Here is a 12,867-nt window from a genome sequence, read left to right on the forward strand (position 1 = left end):
AAGTCCTGTGCCTGGACGCTCCAACAGGGGCCAGACACAAGCAGAAGCAGAAGCAGCAGAAGCAGCAGCAGCAGCAGCACCACCTTTTGTTTTTTGGCTGCAGCAGCAGCAAGGCCCACAGGGCTGGCTAGCTGGCTAGCCAGCAAGCAGGTAGCAATGAAAGTAGGAATCTTTCTTTTTAACCCTGTAAGGGGGTGGTGCACTGTACCCGAAGATACTGCCATATCGGGTCAATGCATAGGGCGACGGAAGCAAGCTTCGAAATCGGCCCCCGTTCTCAAAAATCCATTTAATATATGGTCCCCAGATAGGGGACGTATCAGATATTAAACTGATAAGAACAGATACTACACTTGATCTTAGCCAAAAGGCCGAGAAGCGATAACCGTGAAAGGGGCGGGCCCAACAAGGTCCCCTTCATGGGCACTATCACTGCTTGCTGTCAGGGAGGCTGCCAGACAATTTTCCATGCACACTCTGGGCTGGGGGGCAGTCAACCACCAGTACACACAGCAGAACCTAAACCCATACCATTATTGCTAAGCAGCAAGACAGGGGCCCATTGCACTCCCACGGGGCCTTTTTAAATGCAATCCATAACCCGGATTTGCCAGGAACCCTTCTTACTCCTCCTACTTGCATGTGACACTGGGCTTAGGATCTGCATAGGAAACACACACACAAGCACACACCTACCTTTGTTGCCTGCAGATGCCTCCTTGGCTGTCCCCAAACGGTATCAAACCAACACCCACGGGAAGCTGTAAGCATAGAGGACATGCCTGCACCCCATTGGACTTACCTGTGTGGGTTAAATCCGGGTTATTTGACAACCTATGGCGGTGATGGTTCTGCTCAGGCAGAGCAGTGCTGATGCTCCTCATAAAGCTGTCGCTGCTGTGAAGGTTCTAGGTGACATCACAAATCCCTATGGTTACATACACAACAAAGCTGGGTTGTTGTTGTTTACACTCTGCAAGGCCTGTGGAAGTGAGTGACATCATAGCACTGTAGTTCTGAGGGTTCAAGATGGATGCAACAATCTCCTGTTGCTTCTATGAAGGCCGTAATAGACGACATCACCAAACAGCTCCATAGTCACATACACAGCAAAGGAGAGATGTTGTTTACACCTAGTGATGTCAGTGGTATTGAGTGACATCACAGCACAGTGCTAAGGCTCCTGGGCCTGGACACAGCAGCGGCTGCAATATCTCAACGGAGAATACGTTTATATCTATGTGTGTGTGTGCGCATATATATATATATATATATATATATATATATATATATATATATATATACTCCGCCGAAATCACTTTTAAACCCATTTCCACCTTTTTTTCCCTTCTCTTCCTCTTACTTTTTTTTCACGTTTTTTTACGTTTTTCTCCTTTTCGCCTCTTTTCTGGGCGTATTATTCTTCTTTTTCTTCTTTTTTTTCGTCTAATGCATACCCCATCAGTGCAGCAATGCTTATTCAATACCGCCAGCAGATGGAGACACTGGGGGATAATTTTCTAAGGATTTATACTGATTTTTCCTGTCTGAATTTGTCGCACAGAAAGTTGCAGGCCAAATATGTGTGACATTTCTGCGACTTTAGCTTCTAGAGCATTTTTACAACATTATACATAGGTGCTGAATACATAAAAAGCGACTGTTCAGCGACAGACAAGTCGCATCGGCTGAAAGTAGGCCAGAATGTCAGTCCATGTTGGAGCAGGTTTAGATACAGTCTAAAGCATAGATCTCAAAGTCTGTGCACAGAATTTAGCAAGGGCCTCGCACCTTCTGATGCATCAGGTAGGTGCACAATAGCATAGCCTAACCCTCTGTACTTTGGTCTATATTGATGCGGGACATAGACAGCCAGCTGATGACCAATCCATTAGTGCAATGGATGGCTGGAAGCATTTGTCTTTGCCTTTGCAATACCACAGAAGCAATGCATGGTCAATGTACAGCAATGACACACCTGTGTGAACAGCCAGGAGACCCCCCCCCCCCCCCCATGTTATGTTACATAGTTACATAGTTAGTACGGTCGAAAAAAGACATATGTCCATCAAGTTCAACCAGGGAATTAAGGGGTAGGGGTGTGGCGCGATATTGGGGAAGGGATGAGATTTTATATTTCTTCATAAGCATTAATCTTATTTTGTCAATTAGGAACATTCAGCACCCACCCGCTATCAAGGCAGCTGCCTATCATGTCATGCCCTACCTGCACAGGTGTGCTGGCTACTCAAATGATCCAATTAAGGAGGCCATTTAGTCAGCAGCAGCAGAAGTCCTGTGCCTGGACGCTCCAACAGGGGCCAGACACAAGCAGAAGCAGAAGCAGCAGAAGCAGCAGCAGCACCACCTTTTGTTTTTTGGCTGCAGCAGCAGCAAGGCCCACAGGGCTGGCTAGCTGGCTAGCCAGCAAGCAGGTAGCAATGAAAGTAGGAATCTTTCTTTTTAACCCTGTAAGGGGGTGGTGCACTGTACCCGAAGATACTGCCATATCGGGTCAATGCATAGGGCGACGGAAGCAAGCTTCGAAATCGGCCCCCGTTCTCAAAAATCCATTTAATATATGGTCCCCAGATAGGGGACGTATCAGATATTAAACTGATAAGAACAGATACTACACTTGATCTTAGCCAAAAGGCCGAGAAGCGATAACCGTGAAAGGGGCGGGCCCAACAAGGTCCCCTTCATGGGCACTATCACTGCTTGCTGTCAGGGAGGCTGCCAGACAATTTTCCATGCACACTCTGGGCTGGGGGGCAGTCAACCACCAGTACACACAGCAGAACCTAAACCCATACCATTATTGCTAAGCAGCAAGACAGGGGCCCATTGCACTCCCACGGGGCCTTTTTAAATGCAATCCATAACCCGGATTTGCCAGGAACCCTTCTTACTCCTCCTACTTGCATGTGACACTGGGCTTAGGATCTGCATAGGAAACACACACACAAGCACACACCTACCTTTGTTGCCTGCAGATGCCTCCTTGGCTGTCCCCAAACGGTATCAAACCAACACCCACGGGAAGCTGTAAGCATAGAGGACATGCCTGCACCCCATTGGACTTACCTGTGTGGGTTAAATCCGGGTTATTTGACAACCTATGGCGGTGATGGTTCTGCTCAGGCAGAGCAGTGCTGATGCTCCTCATAAAGCTGTCGCTGCTGTGAAGGTTCTAGGTGACATCACAAATCCCTATGGTTACATACACAACAAAGCTGGGTTGTTGTTGTTTACACTCTGCAAGGCCTGTGGAAGTGAGTGACATCATAGCACTGTAGTTCTGAGGGTTCAAGATGGATGCAACAATCTCCTGTTGCTTCTATGAAGGCCGTAATAGACGACATCACCAAACAGCTCCATAGTCACATACACAGCAAAGGAGAGATGTTGTTTACACCTAGTGATGTCAGTGGTATTGAGTGACATCACAGCACAGTGCTAAGGCTCCTGGGCCTGGACACAGCAGCGGCTGCAATATCTCAACGGAGAATACGTTTATATCTATGTGTGTGTGTGCGCATATATATATATATATATATATATATATATATATATATATATATATATTCTCCGCCGAAATCACTTTTAAACCCATTTCCACCTTTTTTTCCCTTCTCTTCCTCTTACTTTTTTTTCACGTTTTTTTACGTTTTTCTCCTTTTCGCCTCTTTTCTGGGCGTATTATTCTTCTTTTTCTTCTTTTTTTTCGTCTAATGCATACCCCATCAGTGCAGCAATGCTTATTCAATACCGCCAGCAGATGGAGACACTGGGGGATAATTTTCTAAGGATTTATACTGATTTTTCCTGTCTGAATTTGTCGCACAGAAAGTTGCAGGCCAAATATGTGTGACATTTCTGCGACTTTAGCTTCTAGAGCATTTTTACAACATTATACATAGGTGCTGAATACATAAAAAGCGACTGTTCAGCGACAGACAAGTCGCATCGGCTGAAAGTAGGCCAGAATGTCAGTCCATGTTGGAGCAGGTTTAGATACAGTCTAAAGCATAGATCTCAAAGTCTGTGCACAGAATTTAGCAAGGGCCTCGCACCTTCTGATGCATCAGGTAGGTGCACAATAGCATAGCCTAACCCTCTGTACTTTGGTCTATATTGATGCGGGACATAGACAGCCAGCTGATGACCAATCCATTAGTGCAATGGATGGCTGGAAGCATTTGTCTTTGCCTTTGCAATACCACAGAAGCAATGCATGGTCAATGTACAGCAATGACACACCTGTGTGAACAGCCAGGAGACCCCCCCCCATGTTATGTTACATAGTTACATAGTTAGTACGGTCGAAAAAAGACATATGTCCATCAAGTTCAACCAGGGAATTAAGGGGTAGGGGTGTGGCGCGATATTGGGGAAGGGATGAGATTTTATATTTCTTCATAAGCATTAATCTTATTTTGTCAATTAGGAACATTCAGCACCCACCCGCTATCAAGGCAGCTGCCTATCATGTCATGCCCTACCTGCACAGGTGTGCTGGCTACTCAAATGATCCAATTAAGGAGGCCATTTAGTCAGCAGCAGCAGAAGTCCTGTGCCTGGACGCTCCAACAGGGGCCAGACACAAGCAGAAGCAGAAGCAGCAGAAGCAGCAGAAGCAGCACCACCTTTTGTTTTTTGGCTGCAGCAGCAGCAAGGCCCACAGGGCTGGCTAGCTGGCTAGCCAGCAAGCAGGTAGCAATGAAAGTAGGAATCTTTCTTTTTAACCCTGTAAGGGGGTGGTGCACTGTACCCGAAGATACTGCCATATCGGGTCAATGCATAGGGCGACGGAAGCAAGCTTCGAAATCGGCCCCCGTTCTCAAAAATCCATTTAATATATGGTCCCCAGATAGGGGACGTATCAGATATTAAACTGATAAGAACAGATACTACACTTGATCTTAGCCAAAAGGCCGAGAAGCGATAACCGTGAAAGGGGCGGGCCCAACAAGGTCCCCTTCATGGGCACTATCACTGCTTGCTGTCAGGGAGGCTGCCAGACAATTTTCCATGCACACTCTGGGCTGGGGGGCAGTCAACCACCAGTACACACAGCAGAACCTAAACCCATACCATTATTGCTAAGCAGCAAGACAGGGGCCCATTGCACTCCCACGGGGCCTTTTTAAATGCAATCCATAACCCGGATTTGCCAGGAACCCTTCTTACTCCTCCTACTTGCATGTGACACTGGGCTTAGGATCTGCATAGGAAACACACACACAAGCACACACCTACCTTTGTTGCCTGCAGATGCCTCCTTGGCTGTCCCCAAACGGTATCAAACCAACACCCACGGGAAGCTGTAAGCATAGAGGACATGCCTGCACCCCATTGGACTTACCTGTGTGGGTTAAATCCGGGTTATTTGACAACCTATGGCGGTGATGGTTCTGCTCAGGCAGAGCAGTGCTGATGCTCCTCATAAAGCTGTCGCTGCTGTGAAGGTTCTAGGTGACATCACAAATCCCTATGGTTACATACACAACAAAGCTGGGTTGTTGTTGTTTACACTCTGCAAGGCCTGTGGAAATGAGTGACATCATAGCACTGTAGTTCTGAGGGTTCAAGATGGATGCAACAATCTCCTGTTGCTTCTATGAAGGCCGTAATAGACGACATCACCAAACAGCTCCATAGTCACATACACAGCAAAGGAGAGATGTTGTTTACACCTAGTGATGTCAGTGGTATTGAGTGACATCACAGCACAGTGCTAAGGCTCCTGGGCCTGGACACAGCAGCGGCTGCAATATCTCAACGGAGAATACGTTTATATCTATGTGTGTGTGTGCGCATATATATATATATATATATATATATATATATATATATATATATATATTTCTCCGCCGAAATCACTTTTAAACCCATTTCCACCTTTTTTTCCCTTCTCTTCCTCTTACTTTTTTTTCACGTTTTTTTACGTTTTTCTCCTTTTCGCCTCTTTTCTGGGCGTATTATTCTTCTTTTTCTTCTTTTTTTCCGTCTAATGCATACCCCATCAGTGCAGCAATGCTTATTCAATACCGCCAGCAGATGGAGACACTGGGGGATAATTTTCTAAGGATTTATACTGATTTTTCCTGTCTGAATTTGTCGCACAGAAAGTTGCAGGCCAAATATGTGTGACATTTCTGCGACTTTAGCTTCTAGAGCATTTTTACAACATTATACATAGGTGCTGAATACATAAAAAGCGACTGTTCAGCGACAGACAAGTCGCATCGGCTGAAAGTAGGCCAGAATGTCAGTCCATGTTGGAGCAGGTTTAGATACAGTCTAAAGCATAGATCTCAAAGTCTGTGCACAGAATTTAGCAAGGGCCTCGCACCTTCTGATGCATCAGGTAGGTGCACAATAGCATAGCCTAACCCTCTGTACTTTGGTCTATATTGATGCGGGACATAGACAGCCAGCTGATGACCAATCCATTAGTGCAATGGATGGCTGGAAGCATTTGTCTTTGCCTTTGCAATACCACAGAAGCAATGCATGGTCAATGTACAGCAATGACACACCTGTGTGAACAGCCAGGAGACCCCCCCCCCCCATGTTATGTTACATAGTTACATAGTTAGTACGGTCGAAAAAAGACATATGTCCATCAAGTTCAACCAGGGAATTAAGGGGTAGGGGTGTGGCGCGATATTGGGGAAGGGATGAGATTTTATATTTCTTCATAAGCATTAATCTTATTTTGTCAATTAGGAACATTCAGCACCCACCCGCTATCAAGGCAGCTGCCTATCATGTCATGCCCTACCTGCACAGGTGTGCTGGCTACTCAAATGATCCAATTAAGGAGGCCATTTAGTCAGCAGCAGCAGAAGTCCTGTGCCTGGACGCTCCAACAGGGGCCAGACACAAGCAGAAGCAGAAGCAGCAGAAGCAGCAGCAGCACCACCTTTTGTTTTTTGGCTGCAGCAGCAGCAAGGCCCACAGGGCTGGCTAGCTGGCTAGCCAGCAAGCAGGTAGCAATGAAAGTAGGAATCTTTCTTTTTAACCCTGTAAGGGGGTGGTGCACTGTACCCGAAGATACTGCCATATCGGGTCAATGCATAGGGCGACGGAAGCAAGCTTCGAAATCGGCCCCCGTTCTCAAAAATCCATTTAATATATGGTCCCCAGATAGGGGACGTATCAGATATTAAACTGATAAGAACAGATACTACACTTGATCTTAGCCAAAAGGCCGAGAAGCGATAACCGTGAAAGGGGCGGGCCCAACAAGGTCCCCTTCATGGGCACTATCACTGCTTGCTGTCAGGGAGGCTGCCAGACAATTTTCCATGCACACTCTGGGCTGGGGGGCAGTCAACCACCAGTACACACAGCAGAACCTAAACCCATACCATTATTGCTAAGCAGCAAGACAGGGGCCCATTGCACTCCCACGGGGCCTTTTTAAATGCAATCCATAACCCGGATTTGCCAGGAACCCTTCTTACTCCTCCTACTTGCATGTGACACTGGGCTTAGGATCTGCATAGGAAACACACACACAAGCACACACCTACCTTTGTTGCCTGCAGATGCCTCCTTGGCTGTCCCCAAACGGTATCAAACCAACACCCACGGGAAGCTGTAAGCATAGAGGACATGCCTGCACCCCATTGGACTTACCTGTGTGGGTTAAATCCGGGTTATTTGACAACCTATGGCGGTGATGGTTCTGCTCAGGCAGAGCAGTGCTGATGCTCCTCATAAAGCTGTCGCTGCTGTGAAGGTTCTAGGTGACATCACAAATCCCTATGGTTACATACACAACAAAGCTGGGTTGTTGTTGTTTACACTCTGCAAGGCCTGTGGAAGTGAGTGACATCATAGCACTGTAGTTCTGAGGGTTCAAGATGGATGCAACAATCTCCTGTTGCTTCTATGAAGGCCGTAATAGACGACATCACCAAACAGCTCCATAGTCACATACACAGCAAAGGAGAGATGTTGTTTACACCTAGTGATGTCAGTGGTATTGAGTGACATCACAGCACAGTGCTAAGGCTCCTGGGCCTGGACACAGCAGCGGCTGCAATATCTCAACGGAGAATACGTTTATATCTATGTGTGTGTGTGCGCATATATATATATATATATATATATATATATATATATATATATATATATTTCTCCGCCGAAATCACTTTTAAACCCATTTCCACCTTTTTTTCCCTTCTCTTCCTCTTACTTTTTTTTCACGTTTTTTTACGTTTTTCTCCTTTTCGCCTCTTTTCTGGGCGTATTATTCTTCTTTTTCTTCTTTTTTTTCGTCTAATGCATACCCCATCAGTGCAGCAATGCTTATTCAATACCGCCAGCAGATGGAGACACTGGGGGATAATTTTCTAAGGATTTATACTGATTTTTCCTGTCTGAATTTGTCGCACAGAAAGTTGCAGGCCAAATATGTGTGACATTTCTGCGACTTTAGCTTCTAGAGCATTTTTACAACATTATACATAGGTGCTGAATACATAAAAAGCGACTGTTCAGCGACAGACAAGTCGCATCGGCTGAAAGTAGGCCAGAATGTCAGTCCATGTTGGAGCAGGTTTAGATACAGTCTAAAGCATAGATCTCAAAGTCTGTGCACAGAATTTAGCAAGGGCCTCGCACCTTCTGATGCATCAGGTAGGTGCACAATAGCATAGCCTAACCCTCTGTACTTTGGTCTATATTGATGCGGGACATAGACAGCCAGCTGATGACCAATCCATTAGTGCAATGGATGGCTGGAAGCATTTGTCTTTGCCTTTGCAATACCACAGAAGCAATGCATGGTCAATGTACAGCAATGACACACCTGTGTGAACAGCCAGGAGACCCCCCCCCCCCCCCCATGTTATGTTACATAGTTACATAGTTAGTACGGTCGAAAAAAGACATATGTCCATCAAGTTCAACCAGGGAATTAAGGGGTAGGGGTGTGGCGCGATATTGGGGAAGGGATGAGATTTTATATTTCTTCATAAGCATTAATCTTATTTTGTCAATTAGGAACATTCAGCACCCACCCGCTATCAAGGCAGCTGCCTATCATGTCATGCCCTACCTGCACAGGTGTGCTGGCTACTCAAATGATCCAATTAAGGAGGCCATTTAGTCAGCAGCAGCAGAAGTCCTGTGCCTCTCCAACAGGGGCCAGACACAAGCAGAAGCAGAAGCAGCAGAAGCAGCAGCAGCACCACCTTTTGTTTTTTGGCTGCAGCAGCAGCAAGGCCCACAGGGCTGGCTAGCTGGCTAGCCAGCAAGCAGGTAGCAATGAAAGTAGGAATCTTTCTTTTTAACCCTGTAAGGGGGTGGTGCACTGTACCCGAAGATACTGCCATATCGGGTCAATGCATAGGGCGACGGAAGCAAGCTTCGAAATCGGCCCCCGTTCTCAAAAATCCATTTAATATATGGTCCCCAGATAGGGGACGTATCAGATATTAAACTGATAAGAACAGATACTACACTTAATCTTAGCCAAAAGGCCGAGAAGCGATAACCGTGAAAGGGGCGGGCCCAACAAGGTCCCCTTCATGGGCACTATCACTGCTTGCTGTCAGGGAGGCTGCCAGACAATTTTCCATGCACACTCTGGGCTGGGGGGCAGTCAACCACCAGTACACACAGCAGAACCTAAACCCATACCATTATTGCTAAGCAGCAAGACAGGGGCCCATTGCACTCCCACGGGGCCTTTTTAAATGCAATCCATAACCCGGATTTGCCAGGAACCCTTCTTACTCCTCCTACTTGCATGTGACACTGGGCTTAGGATCTGCATAGGAAACACACACACAAGCACACACCTACCTTTGTTGCCTGCAGATGCCTCCTTGGCTGTCCCCAAACGGTATCAAACCAACACCCACGGGAAGCTGTAAGCATAGAGGACATGCCTGCACCCCATTGGACTTACCTGTGTGGGTTAAATCCGGGTTATTTGACAACCTATGGCGGTGATGGTTCTGCTCAGGCAGAGCAGTGCTGATGCTCCTCATAAAGCTGTCGCTGCTGTGAAGGTTCTAGGTGACATCACAAATCCCTATGGTTACATACACAACAAAGCTGGGTTGTTGTTGTTTACACTCTGCAAGGCCTGTGGAAGTGAGTGACATCATAGCACTGTAGTTCTGAGGGTTCAAGATGGATGCAACAATCTCCTGTTGCTTCTATGAAGGCCGTAATAGACGACATCACCAAACAGCTCCATAGTCACATACACAGCAAAGGAGAGATGTTGTTTACACCTAGTGATGTCAGTGGTATTGAGTGACATCACAGCACAGTGCTAAGGCTCCTGGGCCTGGACACAGCAGCGGCTGCAATATCTCAACGGAGAATACGTTTATATCTATGTGTGTGTGTGCGCATATATATATATATATATATATATATATATATATATATATATATATTTCTCCGCCGAAATCACTTTTAAACCCATTTCCACCTTTTTTTCCCTTCTCTTCCTCTTACTTTTTTTTCACGTTTTTTTACGTTTTTCTCCTTTTCGCCTCTTTTCTGGGCGTATTATTCTTCTTTTTCTTCTTTTTTTTCGTCTAATGCATACCCCATCAGTGCAGCAATGCTTATTCAATACCGCCAGCAGATGGAGACACTGAGGGATAATTTTCTAAGGATTTATACTGATTTTTCCTGTCTGAATTTGTCGCACAGAAAGTTGCAGGCCAAATATGTGTGACATTTCTGCGACTTTAGCTTCTAGAGCATTTTTACAACATTATACATAGGTGCTGAATACATAAAAAGCGACTGTTCAGCGACAGACAAGTCGCATCGGCTGAAAGTAGGCCAGAATGTCAGTCCATGTTGGAGCAGGTTTAGATACAGTCTAAAGCATAGATCTCAAAGTCTGTGCACAGAATTTAGCAAGGGCCTCGCACCTTCTGATGCATCAGGTAGGTGCACAATAGCATAGCCTAACCCTCTGTACTTTGGTCTATATTGATGCGGGACATAGACAGCCAGCTGATGACCAATCCATTAGTGCAATGGATGGCTGGAAGCATTTGTCTTTGCCTTTGCAATACCACAGAAGCAATGCATGGTCAATGTACAGCAATGACACACCTGTGTGAACAGCCAGGAGACCCCCCCCCCCATGTTATGTTACATAGTTACATAGTTAGTACGGTCGAAAAAAGACATATGTCCATCAAGTTCAACCAGGGAATTAAGGGGTAGGGGTGTGGCGCGATATTGGGGAAGGGATGAGATTTTATATTTCTTCATAAGCATTAATCTTATTTTGTCAATTAGGAACATTCAGCACCCACCCGCTATCAAGGCAGCTGCCTATCATGTCATGCCCTACCTGCACAGGTGTGCTGGCTACTCAAATGATCCAATTAAGGAGGCCATTTAGTCAGCAGCAGCAGAAGTCCTGTGCCTGGACGCTCCAACAGGGGCCAGACACAAGCAGAAGCAGAAGCAGCAGAAGCAGCAGCAGCACCACCTTTTGTTTTTTGGCTGCAGCAGCAGCAAGGCCCACAGGGCTGGCTAGCTGGCTAGCCAGCAAGCAGGTAGCAATGAAAGTAGGAATCTTTCTTTTTAACCCTGTAAGGGGGTGGTGCACTGTACCCGAAGATACTGCCATATCGGGTCAATGCATAGGGCGACGGAAGCAAGCTTCGAAATCGGCCCCCGTTCTCAAAAATCCATTTAATATATGGTCCCCAGATAGGGGACGTATCAGATATTAAACTGATAAGAACAGATACTACACTTGATCTTAGCCAAAAGGCCGAGAAGCGATAACCGTGAAAGGGGCGGGCCCAACAAGGTCCCCTTCATGGGCACTATCACTGCTTGCTGTCAGGGAGGCTGCCAGACAATTTTCCATGCACACTCTGGGCTGGGGGGCAGTCAACCACCAGTACACACAGCAGAACCTAAACCCATACCATTATTGCTAAGCAGCAAGACAGGGGCCCATTGCACTCCCACGGGGCCTTTTTAAATGCAATCCATAACCCGGATTTGCCAGGAACCCTTCTTACTCCTCCTACTTGCATGTGACACTGGGCTTAGGATCTGCATAGGAAACACACACACAAGCACACACCTACCTTTGTTGCCTGCAGATGCCTCCTTGGCTGTCCCCAAACGGTATCAAACCAACACCCACGGGAAGCTGTAAGCATAGAGGACATGCCTGCACCCCATTGGACTTACCTGTGTGGGTTAAATCCGGGTTATTTGACAACCTATGGCGGTGATGGTTCTGCTCAGGCAGAGCAGTGCTGATGCTCCTCATAAAGCTGTCGCTGCTGTGAAGGTTCTAGGTGACATCACAAATCCCTATGGTTACATACACAACAAAGCTGGGTTGTTGTTGTTTACACTCTGCAAGGCCTGTGGAAGTGAGTGACATCATAGCACTGTAGTTCTGAGGGTTCAAGATGGATGCAACAATCTCCTGTTGCTTCTATGAAGGCCGTAATAGACGACATCACCAAACAGCTCCATAGTCACATACACAGCAAAGGAGAGATGTTGTTTACACCTAGTGATGTCAGTGGTATTGAGTGACATCACAGCACAGTGCTAAGGCTCCTGGGCCTGGACACAGCAGCGGCTGCAATATCTCAACGGAGAATACGTTTATATCTATGTGTGTGTGTGCGCATATATATATATATATATATATATATATATATATATATATATATATATATATTTCTCCGCCGAAATCACTTTTAAACCCATTTCCACCTTTTTTTCCCTTCTCTTCCTCTTACTTTTTTTTCACGTTTTTTTACGTTTTTCTCCTTTTCGCCTCTTTTCTGGGCGTATTATTCTTCTTTTTCTTCTTTTTTTTCGTCTAATGCA

General features: G+C 46.1%; 6 non-coding genes across 6 annotated transcripts; all 6 read right to left on the bottom strand.

Moving 5' to 3' along the window:
• Positions 1–192: 192 nt before the first annotated feature.
• On the bottom strand, positions 193–383 carry LOC130334879 (U2 spliceosomal RNA). The gene has a single exon (XR_008876604.1). It is a non-coding gene; the product is annotated as a U2 spliceosomal RNA (small nuclear RNA).
• A 2,094-nt stretch (positions 384–2,477) lies between these two features.
• Positions 2,478–2,668, bottom strand: LOC130334880 (U2 spliceosomal RNA). Its single transcript, XR_008876605.1, has one exon. It is a non-coding gene; the product is annotated as a U2 spliceosomal RNA (small nuclear RNA).
• A 2,090-nt stretch (positions 2,669–4,758) lies between these two features.
• LOC130334881 (U2 spliceosomal RNA) lies at positions 4,759–4,949 on the bottom strand. The gene has a single exon (XR_008876606.1). It is a non-coding gene; the product is annotated as a U2 spliceosomal RNA (small nuclear RNA).
• A 2,091-nt stretch (positions 4,950–7,040) lies between these two features.
• Positions 7,041–7,231, bottom strand: LOC130334883 (U2 spliceosomal RNA). Its single transcript, XR_008876607.1, has one exon. It is a non-coding gene; the product is annotated as a U2 spliceosomal RNA (small nuclear RNA).
• Positions 7,232–9,321: 2,090 nt separating this feature from the next.
• LOC130334824 (U2 spliceosomal RNA) lies at positions 9,322–9,512 on the bottom strand. Its single transcript, XR_008876566.1, has one exon. It is a non-coding gene; the product is annotated as a U2 spliceosomal RNA (small nuclear RNA).
• Positions 9,513–11,600: 2,088 nt separating this feature from the next.
• On the bottom strand, positions 11,601–11,791 carry LOC130334884 (U2 spliceosomal RNA). The gene has a single exon (XR_008876608.1). It is a non-coding gene; the product is annotated as a U2 spliceosomal RNA (small nuclear RNA).
• Between the last annotated feature and the right edge of the window lie 1,076 nt (positions 11,792–12,867).

The sequence above is a fragment of the Hyla sarda genome, unplaced genomic scaffold (assembly GCF_029499605.1).
Source record: "Hyla sarda isolate aHylSar1 unplaced genomic scaffold, aHylSar1.hap1 scaffold_445, whole genome shotgun sequence".
Classification (NCBI taxonomy): Eukaryota; Metazoa; Chordata; class Amphibia; order Anura; family Hylidae; genus Hyla; species Hyla sarda.